This window comes from Malus domestica, chromosome 03 (genome assembly GCF_042453785.1).
Source record: "Malus domestica chromosome 03, GDT2T_hap1".
In the NCBI taxonomy this organism is placed as follows: domain Eukaryota; kingdom Viridiplantae; phylum Streptophyta; class Magnoliopsida; order Rosales; family Rosaceae; genus Malus; species Malus domestica.
The window spans coordinates 23095853-23114288 of record NC_091663.1 but is presented as its reverse complement, the minus strand read 5'-3'; positions in this window follow the sequence as shown (position 1 = coordinate 23114288).

Genomic DNA, 18436 nt, shown 5'->3' with positions numbered 1-18436 from the left:
AGTCCGACAAGTTAATAATGTCGAAAAATGGGATGTTTGTTGGGAAGGGATATTCTTGTGATGGGATGTTCAAACTAAGTATCAATAATAAAGTGAATTCTTCTGTTTATATTGTTGAATCTTCCTCTCATTTATGGCATTTACGTTTAGCACATATAAATTTTCGATCTTTAAAATACATGCGCACACTTGGTTTTATTGCTTGCAATGATGATTATAATGATAAATGTGAAATATGTATTCAAGCGAAAATGACTAAGAAACCTTTTCCAACTACCGAAAGAAATACAAATTTATTAGACTTAATACATTCTGACATATGTGAATTTAATGGTGTTTTAACAAGAGGAGGAAAAAGATATTTTATCACATTTATAGATGATTGTTCTAAATTTACTTATGTTTATTTATTGTCTAATAAAGATGAAGCTTTTGAGTGCTTTAAGCGCTATAAGGCTGAAGTTGAAAACCAAAAGGGAAGGAAAATTAAATGCCTTCGTAGTGATAGAGGTGGTGAATATTTTTCACATGAATTTGATATTTTTTGTGAAGAGCATGGTGTTGTACATCAAAGAACTGCACCCTATACACCACAACAAAATGGTTTGGCAGAAAGAAAAAATAGAACACTCACTGAAATGATTAATTTTATGATGATTAATGATAATACTCCAAAATATTTATGGGGTGAAGCATTGTTTACTGCATGTCATATACACAATAGAATTACATCTATGAAGACACATGTGTCACCATATGAAATTTGGAAAGGAAGAAAACCAAGTTTGTCATATTTGAAAGTATGGGGTTGTGTAGCTTTTTATAAGGCACTCGATCCTAAGAGATCCAAGTTGGGTCCAAGAGGAATTAAAAGTATATTTGTAGGATATGCAAAAAATTCAAAGGCATATAGGTTGCTTAATTTAGACTCGAACACAATAGTTGAGTCTAGAGATGTCGAATTTATAGAAAATAAATTCTATAATGACTACTCAGTGTCTGGAAAAGAGAATGATCAAACACATTTCTCTAATCCGTCTACTAGTCAATCTCAAGGTGAGAAAAGAAAACAGTCTGAAACTGTTAATGAACCAAGGAAAAGCCAAAGGGTAAGAAAAGAAAAGACTCTAGGCTCTGATTTTATTTCATCTCAATCTATTGTATTTTTAGTCGAAGGAAATAGAACAAAGGTTCTTAAGAAAATACCCATATTGTTGAATGTTGAGGATGATCCTAAAAGTCTAAGCGAAGCATTGACTTCAAGAGATGCAGCCTTTTGGAAAGAGGCTATAGATGATGAATTTGAATCATTAATATCTAATCAGACATGGGTTTTAGTAGACTTGCCCCAAGGATCAAAAGCAATAGGTTGTAAGTGGGTATTTAGAAGAAAATACAATACAAACGGGTTTATTCAGACATTTAAAGCCAGGCTAGTTGCCAAAGGTTTTAAGCAGAAAAAAGGAGTAGACTATTTCGATACATATGCACCAGTAGCTAGGCTCACATCAATTAGAATATTGTTTGCATTGACATCTTTATATAATTTGCATGTGCATCAAATGGATGTGAAAACAGCATTTTTAAATGGTGATTTAGATGAAGAAGTCTATATGGAACAACCAGAAGGGTTTGTTCTCCCTGGGAATGAAAAGAAGGTTTGTAAATTAGTAAAGTCATTATATGAATTGAAACAAGCACCAAAACAATGGCATGAAAAGTTTGATTTTGTCATTTTATCATATGGATTTAGACATAACAGTGCTGATAAATGCATATACTCTAAATTCACAAATGATTATGGTGTTGTTATATGTTTATATGTCGACGACTTGCTTATTTTTGGTACAAACATGAAAGGTGTATCTGAAACTAAAGAGTATCTAAATTCAAAATTCAAGATGAAGGATTTGAATGAAGTAGATACTATCTTGGGAATTAAAGTAAAGAAGCATAGTGGGGGTTACGTTTTGTGTCAGTCACATTATATAGAAAAATTGCTTCTTAAGTCTAAGCATCTACAAATAAAAGAAGCAAATACCCCTTATGACCATAGTGAAACTTTGCTTAATAATTCTGGTAGGTCTGTTGCACAGCTTGAGTATGCTAGTGTAATCGGAAGTTTAATGTATGCCATGCATTGTACCAGGCCAGATATCGCATTTGCAGTAAGCAAACTTTCTAGATACACTAGTCATCCAGGTACTGCTTATTGGAAAGCAATAAATAAAATTTTTGGTTATCTTAAAAGAACTATTAACCTGAGTTTAACTTACTCTGAGTTTCCAGCAGTACTTGAAGGATATTCAGATGCAAGTTGGATAACAAGTGCTAATGATAATAAGTCTACATCAGGGTGGATTTTTACAATTGCCGGAGGAGCAATTTCTTGGGCTTCGAAGAAGCAAACATGTATAACACATTCAACTATGGAATCTGAATTTATAGCATTAACAGCAGCAGGTAAAGAAGCGGAATGGATTAGAAATTTGTTATTGGAAATAGAGTTGTGGCCACAACCAATGCCATCCATTTCTTTATACTGTGATAGTGAGGCTACTTTGTCTAGAGCATACAATAAGGTATACAATGGAAAATCTAGACATATTAGCTTGAGACATGAATATGTCAAGCAATTAATAACTGATGGAGTTATTAATATTGTTTATGTTAAATCAAGTAATAACTTGGCGGATCCGTTAACGAAAGCACTTTCAAGAGCTTTGGTAGTTAGTACATCTAGTGGAATGGGGCTAAAACCCTTTACTGAAAATTAGCCACCAATAATGGTAACCCGACTTTGTCTAGAACATCACTAGTTTAAAAGTTTAATGGGTAATAACAAGTTATTGTTAAGTGGTTGTGTAAGCACTGAAAATTATTATATAGCTCATTCCAGGATGATCAGTGCAAGACTGCTACGTTTAGGAGGATGAGTTTTAACTCTTAATGAGGTTATTTGTAGTTATGTCTATAGTAGCAGGGACATGGGAAGGAACCTCACCTATATAAACATAAGAAGTGGTGCCGCTTCTGCCAAGAGTTGGGTTTTCTCTTGTAAATGTTTATGAAACCAGGATGAAGCACAAGGCCATAATAGTGCTTAATTGGTTCAAGAATTTCTTTAAAGAAATAAGACATAATCATGTGTGTAGTGATTCCGGTTTTAACATAAGAATAGGTGGTTTAAACTTAGGTCACCATCGCATTCGTTATAACTTTGAATTACTTACACTAATTAAAGGTTTAATTCGAAAGACACCTTTATTGTATGCATGATTATATCGGTATGCTTGTGATAATTATAAAGAGAGTTGTAATATCATTTTCTATATATTTTTCAAATAGGGAATGATTGTTGAATATTTTAAAAATATATATATAATAATATATTATATATATAATAATATATATATATATATATGGGGATGTTTGACGGGAAGTTGGGTCATTGACCCAACAATTATATCTTTTCAAATTAGCATTGTAACCTTTTGCTAATACCCAACGGTTGCTGCATGTTTTACAACATATATGATCTTTGGGTAATTGGTGTTTGTATTAGATATGTCCATTGGACATAATGAAGCAATGTGTTGTATCCCATGGTGAAAAGACATACTCAAATCAAAGGATGTGTCTAAAGGGTGTAATTCTCTCTATATATAGTGGTAACATTAGTAGAAAAGAATCATTCAGAAATTTGTTGTCTACATAATTTCTTTGCACTCTTTTCTCTCTTCATCACATTCATACAATTTCTTTCTAGTTATTTCTAAGGGAATATAATTCGGTTTTGCTAATCGAATATTCCATACTTTGTTGTATCCTGGAAGTGATTTGCCAAGAACCCTTTAGCAAACTCATTCGAGTGAGGGGCAAATAACACTTTAAGGAAACGATTCAAGTCGTACCTCAAAGTCATTATTCGGATTATTCTCCATATTTCTATATTTAATCTAACATTTGAAGCTCACAACCGGCCTGACTGATTGACAGACAAAGGATGAACAACCACTAGTTATACCTGAGCTTCTGAGGTTGTACTACTCCAATGGATCTCAAATTTGGATATGGTATAGTTCACAAGTAAACGAATAACTTTCATGGAGAAGGCTTTACGTTTTGAGCTACAGAAAATGGTGTTTTGGTATGCTAAACAGGTATGACGAATTTCTAGGTTTTAGATATCTTTCTTTTGATAACCATATGAAAATGATGATGAGTTTGGTGGAGAGATATGTTGGGTAAGTTCTTATGTATTTTTTGGGATTTGTCTCTCATTTATTTACATGATTCTCAGGGTGGAGTAAAGGGAGATTTTCGATGGTTTGGTGGGAGTGCTTTTTATGGCAATGATCTCAATGGAGTTGTTCTTTTTTCTTTTTCTTTTTTTTTTGCTTCTTCCTCTCTCTTCTTCATTCAGTTGGTTTGTGCCCTTCCTTTAGAAGGATTGCATGGCATCCTCCTTCCCATGTAGTTTGAGAATGAAAGCTCCAAAGTGTGCCATTAGAAAGAAACCAAGTGTTGTGTCAATCATTAGCCATGATATGTGGTCCAATAGAAAGACTAAAATTTTAAGATAATCATTAACCCTAATATGTGTTCCAATAGAAACACACCAAATGTTAGGCTAATCATTAACAATGGTATGTGTTCAAATAGCAAAGAGACGTGTTAAGTTAACCAATATCATGCAAGGTGACAAGCATCTAAGGCCACGTTGAGCTTTACCTTAAATTTTCTTCCTATGGGTAAGTCTACAATCAATAGGCATACAAATGAAGTTTGGTAAAAGATCCACGTTTCTTTCATAAAACTTCACTAAAAATCACTTACAAGTATAGTAGTAGGCACAAAGACATTCCAAGTTTGACAACACCTCCCGTTCTATTAGTAATTAGGTATATATGTAAAATGATCTTAATACAAAATAGAGAAATACAAGTACATAAGAATAGATTTTGATAAAAATATTACAAAAATTTTGTATCATTGAAATAGTAATCATACTTCTACATACACATGTATATATTTAATATGGGGTATTACAACTTTACCAACATTAAGTGATGGCATTACTAGAATTAAATGATGAGGTGGATAAATGCTAAAGTTTGTTTTCACTAATTGTTGTATTTGGAGCTCTAATCTCCCAAGTCAACCCTTCTAAATTTGCTCAGCTAAAAGCGTCTATTCGGAGATCCAAAGCTCTATAGATGACTTGATAGTTAAAACACATTTTAATATTTTTGCCAAGTTAATCAAGCTCTATTATTTTAATGTTGAAGGTATAGGTCCCTACTAGCCTTTTAAGCTCATCCTAACTAAATTTTGCAGGTATGAAACCAAAAACCTAGAAGTTTACTTTATTTGTTGTCTATATGTAACTTTGTACAAGAAATAAAAATTACTTTATTTGTTGTCTATTATGTTACTTTGTACAAGAAATAAAAAGATGAGCTTGATGTTTTTGCTCTCTTGTTTTAATAAAGAGCTAGTCATGTGTGAACTTTGAGTAGTTTCTAAGTTATAATTTTGGTTGTATTTTACAATGGATGATAAGTTGCTCCGCTGAATTTGTTCCAAGCGAATTATTCATGTTCTTATTTTATATTTCATTTCCCACTATAATTATGTTGCTAAGGTTTATAGTTAAGGAGTGAATCACATTCTAAACAAGGTTTACGTTAATACTTGAGTTGGGGCGTGACACAAATCCATTCAACTCCTATATATATATATATGAATATAGTTATGACCATCTTTCCTATGGGATTTGATTTGTTCAGATGAAAACAATTGACAAGTTTCATGTTCTTTACTAAGAGCATAAGCTTTTTCAACTGTTTTAACATGATGTTCACTTCTAAATGAGGTTACTGACCATTTCTTTTTGTAAATATTTTTACTTGAAACCTTGGGGATATTCCAATCTCCAAAGTCAACACTTTCATCAATTTGAAAATCAAGTTTTTGTTCTTCCTTAACAATATCAGGGATAACGCCTAAACTGGACCTAGAGCTAGTGCTGACCATTGAATTAGATCTAAATAATCTACTCATAGAGTTCACAAATCAAACAAACAGAATACAGAAAACTTATACTATTTCACCTTCCTCGTGCGCTGACTAAACCCCTTCCCCGCTCATGCCTCTCCTGGGTCTTATTGTTTGGAACACGCCTTACTGTTTGGTTGGGGAGTTGAACAAACGACTATGAGGACCGACAGATAAGATAGACTGTAAAATGAAAGCTTGTAAAGACAAACTTAATTTGTAGATTATGAAGATGCTAATACAATTACCATTCACTTGGCTCTGATACCAAATGTACGTGGAAGCTTACTAGCAGATTTCTAATGATGGAAAGTTTGATAAGGACAATAAGAATGAGAACAATAATGATCATATTGATAAGATGAATATGGAATTGGATTATTATCATCTGTACCATAACAAATCTGAAACCAGCTATGATAAACAAATAAGAAGAATTGAATGAATGATTGATCAGTATTTACCTTGAATTTGAAATACTCAATGAATTGACTGTGAGTAAGAATTTTGTGCCATTTAAAATCAATAGTTATGAAAATATTCTTCATAATGAAAATAATAAATTATAATTAATGATGCAGATATAGATTGAAAATAATTTTATTCCAAACTGGAAATCAACTGACAATTTCGTCTACTGACGATTGATTAGGAAAACGATGGTGCTCGCAGGCATCCTTGATTGAAAATAAAATACAAGTATTTGATATTTTTATGGGATGGAGCTGAATAGTGATTTCTGTTCTCTAGAGAATTAGCAGAAAGTCTCAGCTATGTTGTACCGAAAGTTTCCCCCCTCCACTGAAAATGAATTCGTATTTTGTAGGAAGAGATTGAATGATTGAGGCCGAGAATCTCGCTGTCGTCTGTCGCTTACATGTGCCAAAGGTTGTAAAGGCTGGCGAATGATGATGTTTTCCCTGTGTATTCACGCTGCTGCTGGCAGAAATGATGGATGAATAATAAAAAGTGATTTTACTATTCATGAATAGTGTCTTGTCAGAATGATTGTTGCTACTGCTGTTGTTGCTTTCTCTATGAAAATCACATGGCTTCTATTGTGCGATTTACATGGGAAAAAACTTAAAATGATTACAAATCATTACATTTTTGAAATTTTACAAATCAAATGGGTCTTGGGCATCCTGGTAATCTGCCCACTTGGCTAGTTGAGACGAAGCGTCTGATGAGTCTGAACTTGGGTCTTCATCTTCATTGCACAGTAAAGCTGTTTCTGCTATAAGCTTATCTGCCATTTTCATGAGCTGTGAGGATTTCTCATTCTTCTTCGAACTTGAAGTTTTGGAAGACCTGGATGATTTAGTGATTCATTCGAAGGAGGATGAAAGACTAATGTCTGATAAGGACTGTGTATTTTCTGGGATTTCTGGCAATGCCTTTGTTGTTGTTGCTGGTGGAGATATTATTGGAACAAGTTCAATTGGAAATTCCGATGCGATTAAATTGATAATTTTTCCGTAATCGAATTTGTCCCACTATTAAACCCACCGGGCTCTGCAGACTTGACATGTTTCTATCTCATAATTCCATTTCATGATCCAAGGGACCTTGTATTTTGCCATAAACAATGAAAGAAGAGTAATTCTGTCGTCGAAACGGCTTCGATCAAACTTCTTCTGGAAACCAGACGATAAAATTTGCATGAGGTCCTCTGGTATTAGGCTGGCTGTTGGGCCATGAGCTGACCACCAATTAGGAAACAATGCTGGGAAATTTAACCTAAATTTTTTATCAAATGCAATAAACCAAGAATGACTAAAGTCAAATGTCTGGTGTAAAAATATGTTGGTCCATGTTTGAATGTAGTCGAAATAACTGTATTTGTTGTTGGGAATGAGATTATTTTAGGTATGGAGTCGTCTGGTGTGATAGAGGGGAATTCTCCATTCTTGTTTTGTAATAAATTTTCCTATATGTAGGAAATGGTAGAGAATTTTGTTTTGATGAGTGGTGCTATAGATAGGTTTGATAGCAATGCTTTCTGTTTCACTGAGAATGGCTTGATAATATTTGAGGGTTTTGAAAGATTTAGTTAGGATGTGATGAAAGTTTGGGGGCAAGATTGTTTTGGCTATTTTTTCTGGGGATTGCCTTTTGTTAAAATATGGTTAGGGATGCAGAAAATGTATTCCATTGGATTTTTCTTGACATAGGGCGATGTTTTAGCAAAGCTAGGTTTTTTAAGGGTTGATGGTGCTGGCATGGAAAAGTATGGATCATATGGATTGGCTAAGGCCGTTTGGTAGTTTGGACAGAATTGTCCGATGGTTGAACCTATGGGTGCTCCTAAGGGAGTAAATTTGTTGGTAATGGCTAGGGCCGATGAGGAATCAGGAATAGATTCCTGTTTTACTGGTGGTGGAGTTGGAAAGGTGGCGTGAAGCCTTCTCTGGCTACTGCTATTTCCGGACATTCTTCCCCTGCAAAAATTCTCTTGTTAAAAAATCTGGGATGCAATTATGGCTGCCTTTGATATACTCAATGTCAAAATAAAAAATACTTAATATGGCTTGCCATCGTGCAAAAATCTGTTTGGATGCAATATTTTGAACATCATTTTGTAAAACATATTTTGCAGATTTGCAATCAATACAAACTTAAAACTTTTGATTTTGTTTGTACCATATTTGACCAATCCCGAAACTACTGAGCACCAGTCAACGTTATACCTTCAAGGACCCAGAAGAGTTTCCCTCCAACCAGGAGGCCAATCACAGCGCGACACGTGTCGACATTAGAAGCCAATCATAGCGCGACACGTGTCAATATTAGAAGCCAATCACAACACGACACGTGTCAATGTCAGAATGAAACTAGAAACTCTCTTCTATAAATATAGATCATTCTCTCACAATATTTCCTAATGTCATTCGTACTAAATCATTCACTAGTACTCACTAAATGAGAGATTGAACCTATGTACTTGTGTAAACCTTTCACAATTAATGAGAACTTCTCTACTCCGTGGACGTAGCCAATCTGGGTGAACCATGTACATCTTGTGTTTGCTTCCCTGTCCCTATTCATTTACATACTTATCCACACTAGTGACCGGAGCAATCTAGCGAAGGTCACAAACTTAACACTTTCTATTGTACCAAAGTCCTCACCGATTTTATGCATCAACATTTGGCGCCATCTGTGGGAACGACACTTATTCCCACTCTCTTCAGCTTTGTTAAGTTGGTTTCCACCATTCGTACACTCTCTTTTGACCAGGCATCCCTTTCCAACATGAGGAGCGAAGGAAGCCACAGCACACAGAATGACACCCCTCTTGCACCTGGTGCGAAGCAACGAAAGAATGAACAAAAGAAGTTTGCTCTTCAGGCTAAAGTCGATAAGCTGGAGGCTCAGAAAAATAAGATAGCGATGAAGAATGAGATCCTCCAAGAGCAGTATGAGAAGGTCTTCGAGATGCTCCACAAGGCTAGATATACTAAAACACACGAACTCATCACCCATGTGGAAGTCAACCATCAACTGGGTGCCCCCAACACGGAGGGTCATTTGCCCTCGACATGGGTATTCCCGTTGAGGAGTGAGCTACTCATCGAAATGGCGACCAACATGAGACTTCTCTCAACCCAGCTACTTCGACCCGAAGCAGGAGGAGTGGAGGAAGGCACCTCCTTACAAAAGGAGTGGAAGGATCGAAAGCCGTCTTTTGCGACTGTCGAGACTTCCTAAAGCAACGTCGAGACAATCCCATCCATGTAAGCTCAAAGATCAATGACCCAAGGGTCTCTAAAAGAATCGGTCCCCTCCCATGTCCCAGGCTGGCTACCAAATTGGGGAAGGGGCAACAAGTCCTAGAGAAACACAAAGGTATAGGGGACTCAGAGATGACCCAGGGAAAAATCACATGCTCTTGATCAAACCTTCATACTTCCAAAAGGAGATGGAGATTTACGAAAGAAAGCTCCAGTGGTACATGACTCCACTCAAGACCCTCTTGTCTTACAGCTTCTTAAGGAAGTAAACAAGTTAAAGGCCGAACGACAAGCTGAGATACCTGATTGGAACCAACCTAGGCCTGGCCCTCTTACAAGGAGGATCCTCGACACCCCCTCCAAGCAAAGACAAAGCAGAAGCTTGGCTTGCAACTATATACTGGAAAGGAGGACCCGATTGAACACTTTAACCTTTTTAAGTCCACCATGGCATACTGGATGCACACCGACGAAGAGCGATGTCTTCTCTTCCCCTCCACCCTCTTTGGTGGAGCTCTAAACTGGTATTGTCATCTTCCACCTGAGACACTAGATTCATTTGAGGAATTGAGGAAACTGTTTGTTTCTCAACACATTTTCCAAACCGATCGATTGCACTATGCGGATGACTTGTACACTATTCGCCATAAGCCAGACGAGTCATTACGTATGTATGCTAGCCGCTTTAGCCATAAGTATTCCCGTTGTGCCGAGGCAGACGACAAGATTACCCTCAAAGCCTTCACGGCAGGCCTACGTGATTGTTTCTTTAAGTACATGATCAATGCCAACACTTGGAAGACTTACTTTGAGGTGATGGCACAGGCTTACAACCATGCCTCCGCTGAGGCAATGACATATTAAGGGAAAACCCCCTACAGCCACCCCTTATAAACAAGTAGGGAATGGAAGCCAGATTCAACTAAATGAGAAAACCTTGACCTTCTAAACGGTAGCAGTACCTCCTATTGCCTTACTTAATACTTCGCCAAGTCAACAGACATATCAATCTCAGGGCAAAAGGAAAGATTTCCATCTTCACCAATCCCATTTTAGTAAAAGGAGTAAAGGACACTATCGTGATAACCAAGGGTATCGCCACGATAATGCCCGCCCCCAGGCAGTCAACACAGTGGGCCAAGCATGTGTCAGGACAGGCCCTACCCCGAGGTATGAGACATACACACCTTTGAACGCCACATGCATGGCCATTTACGGCAGTATAGCAGACCTGATACTGAAGCCAATGCCGAGGTAGTCGGGTTACAAGCCCACGAAGAACATGGGCACATTTTGCTGCTACCACGAACATAACGGCCATGACGGCGAGAAATGTATCACCCTTCGTGATCATATTGAAGCTTTGGCATGTGAAGGAAAAATTGATCAATTCCTCCTTCACCCTCCAAGGGATAACCGTAACCAACGCTAGGTGAATGTGATATATTCCATAAGTGGTGGCACACCCATATCTAAATCTTCCAACAGGGCCATGAAAAATAGTGAACGAGCTTTAAGGTCTGGCCACTAAGTGTTTCACGTGGAAGACATCAGGGAAGGCAAGTATCAAAAGCCTAACTAGGATCCAATATGTTTCTACCCTGAGGAAGAAAAAGGTATCATCTACCTTTACAACGACCCACTGATCGTGGTAGCTCACATAGCCAACTTTGAAGTACGACGAATCTTGGTAGACACGGGAGCTTCGGTTAATATCATGTTTGTTGAAGCTTTCAGGGCACTTAATGTAGCTAAACACTTGCCCGATCGCTCGATTACTCCTCTGATAAATTTCTCCGGTGATACCGTGCAACCTTTGGGGAGCATACACTTACCTTTCACCATTGGTACAGGCCCTAACACAGCTACCATTACCACTAACTTCCTGGTGGTTGATTGCCCAACGGCATACAATGTCATCTTCGGACGCACAGGCATCAATGATCTCAAGGCCATTGTATCCACACATATGTTGTTGATGAAATTTCCAACCCCCTATGGCAATGGTTACATCAGATGAGATCAACTTAGTGCACGATCATGTTACAACACTTCGGTCAAGCAACAACATATGTCTGTGCCCAAGGAAACCCTTTCTATACATGACCAAGTCATAAAGACCAGCTCAGACGAAGCCAACTTGGATCTTCACGGTGGCACTAGTCAACCCGACGATCCTCGATATGACTCTTTCACCCAACAAGCACAACCCGCTGAAGAGTTAGAGAAGGCCTCTATCTCAAAAGATTATCCAAATCGCATGGTGAAGATTGACACCACCTTGTCACCACCCATTCGGTTGGCATGGATCTCTTTTTTACAAGAGAACACTGAGGTTTTCGCCTGGTCATACGAGGACATGTCAGGCATCTCTCCCGATATCATCTGTCATCGCTTAAGTATTGACCCCAAGACTAAGCCAGTAAGATAGAAACAAAGATCTTATAACGCTGAACGGTACGAGGCAATGAAGTCAGAAGTTGAAAAACTCAAAAGCATAGGCTTCGTCCGCGAAGTCAATTATCCAACGTGGGTAGCAAATGGTGTCCTTGTTAAGAAGAATTTGACCAAGGAAAGTCTCCTGCACCAAAAGGTCTTGTGGAGAATGTGTGTCGATTACACCGACCTAAACACAGGATGCCCGAATGATAGCTTTCCTCTTCCTCTCGTAGACAGACTTATAGAATCTATGGCAGGGTGTGAACTCTTGAGCTTCATGAATGCTTACTCAGGATATAATCAAATCCTCATGAACCCTTCGGACCAAGAACACACAGCCTTCACTACTGACAGGGGACTATATTGCTATAAAGTCATGCCCTTCGACCTAAAGAATGTAGGAGCGACTAATCAGAGACTAGTCAATTTAATGTTCGCCGAATAGATTAGAAAGAGCATGGAAGTTTACGTTGATGATATGTTAGTTAATAGCAAACATGTTGACCAACACATCGCTCACCTATCTGAAACTTTCACCATTTTGAAGAGGTATCGAATGAGGTTGAATCCCAATAAATGTGCCTTCGGCGTGGGCTCTGGAAAATTCGTAGCCTTCATGATAAGCCAACAAGGCATTGAGGCTAATCCCAAGAAGATCAAAGCAATCCTCGACATGAAGGAACCGGTAACTTCAAAAGACATCCAGAACCTTACTGGCAAGGTGGCAGCCTTAACTAGGTTCATCTCTAAGGCCACAGATAGATGTGCTCATTTCTTCAAATCACTTAAGGGAAGTAAGAAGTACATTACATGGACTGATGAATGTGTCGAGGCATTCAAGAACCTCAAAGACTACATGAGTAAAGCCCATCTGCTCTCCAAACCTGAGGTTGGTAACACTCTCATTATCTATCTACCGGTATCGGCTTCAGCAGTAAGTTCCGTTCTTATTCGAAATAAAGGTAATGTCTAACGGCCGGTCTACTACGCTAGCAAGTACTTACAAGATGCAGAGACACGATACTCTAACATTGAGAAATTGGCTCTAGCATTGGTCATGTCTGCTCGAAAACATCGCCCTTACTTCCAAGCACACTTCATCATCGTGCTTACCAATCATCCTCTTCGACAGATACTCCAAAGTCCTGACACTTCGGGGCGAATGATAAAATGGGCGATAGCATTGGGTGAGTTTGACATCTCCTACCAACCAAAGCCAGCTGAGAAGGGCCAAGCAATGGCAGACTTCATCGCCAACTTCACATATCTTGTTGACATCGTTTCTATGCCTAAAGAAGTGGTTTCATTACCCTCGAAAGCTCAGAAAATATAACCAACAGCCCCAACATGAAGTCTATATGTTGATGGCTCGTCCAACCAACATGGTTGTGGAGCAGGACTAGTCTTTACGACCCTTAACAAAGTGGCGATGGAGTATGCTCTTCGTTTCAAATTCAAGGCGTCGAACAATGACGCCAAATATGAAGCCCTCATAGTAGGCTTACGTTTGGCCAAACATCTTGGGGTTAAACGAATTGATATCTTCAGTGACTCCCAATTGGTGGTTAACCAAGTCTCCAACAACTTTGACGCTAATGATAGCTCCATGGCAGCATATCTGGCACAAACACAATTGTTGCTCAAGCACTTCCACTACCAGATTACCCAAATTCCTCGAGTGGCAAACAGTCATGCAGATGCTTTGGCTCGCCTCGCCTCAGCGGTGGAAGATAAGATCAGGAGAAAAATTCAGGTCGAATTGTTGGCAGCACCAAGCATCATGGTTGTGGAAGTGTGCAACTTATAACAGGGGGATAGTTGGATTACCCTGATTTATAGATTCCTTGCTCATGGCACTCTTCCAAATGACAAAGTCCAAGCTAAGCAGATTCGATATAAGGCTACCCGTTACTTGATCATTAATGACCAACTCTACAAGCGGAGCGGGGTTTTAACCTACCATACCTAAGATGCCTTACGCTAGTAGAGGCGGAAATTGTCCTGCGGAGATCATGCTGGATCTGGATCCTTAGCATAAAAGGCTTTTTGCCAAGGATATTACTAGCCAACACTCCACCAAGATGCCATCAGAATATCTCGCTCATGTGATAAGTGTCAACGCTACGCAACTATTCCTCACTTGCCTCCCGAGTCGCTCATTCCTATGATTAGCCCTTGGCCTTTCGCCCAATGGGGACTTGATTTGATCCGCTCAATGCCTGCATGGAAGGGTAAGGTCCGCTATGCAATCGTTGCAGTTGACTACATCACAAAGTGGGTTGAAGTAGAACCATTGACAACCATTACTGAGGCAAAAATAGAAGACTTCATATGGAAGAACATCCTTTGTAAATTCGACATTCCCAGTGCAATAGTCACTGACAACAGGCGACAGTTTGACAACAATAATTTCAGGATGTTTTGCTCGAAGTTCAACATCAACTTATATTTTACCTTCCCAGCTCATCCCCAGTCTAATGGACAAGTCGAACCATCAACAAAATAATCAAGCGAACTTTGAAAACCAGCTTGGACAAGGCTAAAGGTTGTTGGCCAGAATTTGAACCCCAAGTTCTTTAGTCATACCGCACTTCGTATCGAACATCAACAGGAGAAACCCCATTCTCACTTGCCTTTGGTACAGAGGCAGTTGTCCTAATTGAGCTTGAGTAAGCAACGTTCTGAGTTCAGAACTACGTGCAAAGCAAAAATAACAAACATCTTACCCTCAACTTAGATTTAGTCGAGGAACATAGAAACCAGGCTCACTTGAGGAATGTCGCCTACAAGCAGCGCATCTCCAACTACTATGACTCAAGGGTCAAACCTCGTTCTTTCAAAGTGGGGGACTGGGTATTGAAGAAAAATTACTCTGCGACAGAGTCCCGAGTGAATGAACACTTAGTCCAAATTGGGATGAACCGTTTGAAGTTGTTGGCATCAGTCGCCCTCGCTCCTACAAGCTTAAAAGCTCTGATGGCAAGACCCTTAGCCATCCATGGAACGTTGATCACTTGAAGTACTATTACAAGTAAACTCACATTCTACAAGTGTCAAGCTTCAGCCGTTCGGCATCCTATGTAACGAAAACTATTGGGCATGAATTCAATAAAGAGGTGATTTAGACAACTCGGTCCTAATCCTCTTACATTCCTAGCAATGAAACACTCAGGTTCAAAGCTTCAACATGAATGCTTCCAACATGAAACAAAGTCTAAGTATATGTCAACAAGACTATACAAATAAACAAACAGCTTCACAATATATTCGTTCAATTATACATTCCAACACATTCATACATAAGCCAACTGTGCTTCGAAAGGGTTCAACATACTTTGTGTCATTCAACACTTGCTACAATATGCCTCGACACCTTGCCCTTATTCTCACCAACCAGGTGATGAAATGTATAACCTGTACCCTCCTTCATGCCACCAACCAGGTGATGAAATGTACAACCCATACTCTCCTACATGCCACCAACCAGGTGATGAAATGTACAACCCATACTCTAATATCATTTGGCAACTTGCCACTCATGCCACCAACCAGGTGAAGAAGGAACTCATCTCCATGCCACCAACCAGGTGATGAAATGTACAACCGTACTCTAATATCATTTGGCAACTTGCCATTCATGCCACCAACTAGGTGATGAAATGTACAACTCGTACTCTCCTTCATGCCACCAACCAGGTGATGAAATGTACAACCTGTACTCTAATATCATTTGGCAACTTGCCACTCATGCCACCAACCAGGTGAAGAAAGAATTCATCTTCATGCCACCAACCAGGTGATGAAATGTACAACCCGTACTCTCCTTCTTGCCAAACCAGGTGATGAAATATACAACCCATACTCTAATATCATTTGGCAACTTGCCATTCATGCCACCAACCAGGTAAAAAAGGAACTCATCCTCGTGCCACCAACCAGGTGATGAAATGTGATGAAAGGTGATGAATGAACTCACCTTCGTACCACCAACCAAGTGATGAAATCAATTCACCATTCATTCCACCTACCAGAAGACGAGTGGTAAAACTTGTACATGTGAACTCCCAGCATTCACAAATAATCAAAAACCCTCAAGCTTAACAACTCAACTAGGGGAACACTTATGTCCAACAAGAGTTATAGTCACCAACAAAGTCTTATTGCAAGCCAACAACAACTTCAGTGTATGACATGCGAAGATCAAGCTATTCAGCCTTCTTGCATCTGCTTCATACATTTACCCTCTGTAACAATGCAGACACTACAACTCGTAGAAAGCTTCACACACTCTTGATCAAGACAGTGTGAAGCAAAACCAATTTATGGTGCCAACAAGAGCTTCATCAAAAGAGTTCAACCACAATTCTCAAAAGCTTCACACACTTTTGATCAAGACAGTGTGAAGCAAAACCAATTTATGGTGCCAACGAGAGCTTCATCAATGGAGGGCAACCACAATTCTCAAAAGCTTCACACACTCTTAATCAAGACAGTGTGAAGCAAAACCAATTTATGGTGCCAATAAGAGCTTCATCAAAGGAGTTCAACCACAATTCTCAAAAGTTTCACACACTCTTGATCAAGACAGTGTGAAGCAAAACCAATTTATGGTGCCAACAAGAGCTTCATCAATGAAGGGCAACCACAATCCTCAAAAGCTTCACACACTCTTAATCAAGACAGTGTGAAGCAAAACCAATTTATGGTGACAACAAGAGCTTCATCAATGGAGTTTAACCACAATTCTCAAAAGCTTCACACACTCTTGATCAAGACAGTGTGAAGCAAAACCAATTTATGGTGCCAACAAGTGCTTCATCAATGGAGGGCAACCACAATTATTAAAAGCTTCACACACTCTTGATCAAGACAGTGTGAAGCAAAACCAATTTATGGTGCCAATAAGAGCTTCATCAAAGGAGTTCAACCACAATCCTTAAAAACTTCACACACTTTTGTTCAAAACAGTTCGAAGCAAATTCAATGTATATGGTTCATCCAAACCTTCGCCTACTACAAGGTGTGGCTAGCATCATAATCTCTTGCTCAACAGTGTGGAAGCAAAATTTGTCTATGTTGTCTCTCCCACATTTTCAAATTTCTAGTTTCCCCAAAAAAAAAAAAAAAAAAAGGAAATTGGGAAATTCAACAAATTTCTAGATTTTCCAAAAAAAAAAAAAAAGAAATTCAACAAAGCTTCATCAATGGAGGACAACTACAAATTCTCAAAAGCTTCACACTATCTTGATCAAGATAGTGTGAAGCAAAATCAATTCATGGTACCCAACAAAAGCTTCAACTCCAAAGCTTCACCTACAAAGCTTCAACTCCAAAGCTTCACCTACAAAAGTTTCACCTACAAAGCTTCAACTTCAAAGCTTCAACATAAAAGTTTCACCCACAAAAGCTTCACCCACAATAGCTTCACCCATAAAAGTTTCAACACAAAAGCTTCACCTACAAAAGCTTCACACTCTTGATCAAGATAATGTGAAGCAAAATCAATTCATTGTACCCAACAAAAGCTTCAACTCCAAAGCTTCACCTACAAAGCTTCACCTACAAAAGCTTCACCCACAAAAGCTTCACCCACAAAAACTCACCTACAAAAGCTTCACCCACAAAAGCTTCACTTACAAAAGCTTGATCCACAAAAGCTTCACCTACAAAGCTTCACCTACAAAAGCTTCACACTCTTGATCAAGATAGTGTGAAGCAAAATCAATTCATGGTACCCAACAAAAGCTTCAACTCCAAAGCTTCACCTATAAAACTTCAACTCCAAAGCTTCACCTACAAAAGCTTCAACACAAAAGCTTCACCCACAAAAGCTTCACCTACAAAAGCTTGACCCACAAAAGCTTGACCCACAAAAGCTTCACCTACAAAAGCTTAACCCACAAAAGCTTCACCTTCAAAAGCTTCACCCACAAAAGCTTGACCCACAAAAGCTTCACCTACAAAGCTTCAACACAAAAGCTTCACCTACAAAGCTTCAACACAAAAGCTTCACCTACAAAAGCTTCACACACTCGAGATCAAGGTAGTGTGAAGCAAAATCAATTCATAGTCCCAACAAAGCTTCAACCTCAAAACTTCACCTACAAAGCTTTAAAAAAAAAATATATATATATATATATATATATATATATATATTCGGAAATTCAAAAATTCGAAAATTCGAAAATTCGAAAATTCAGAAA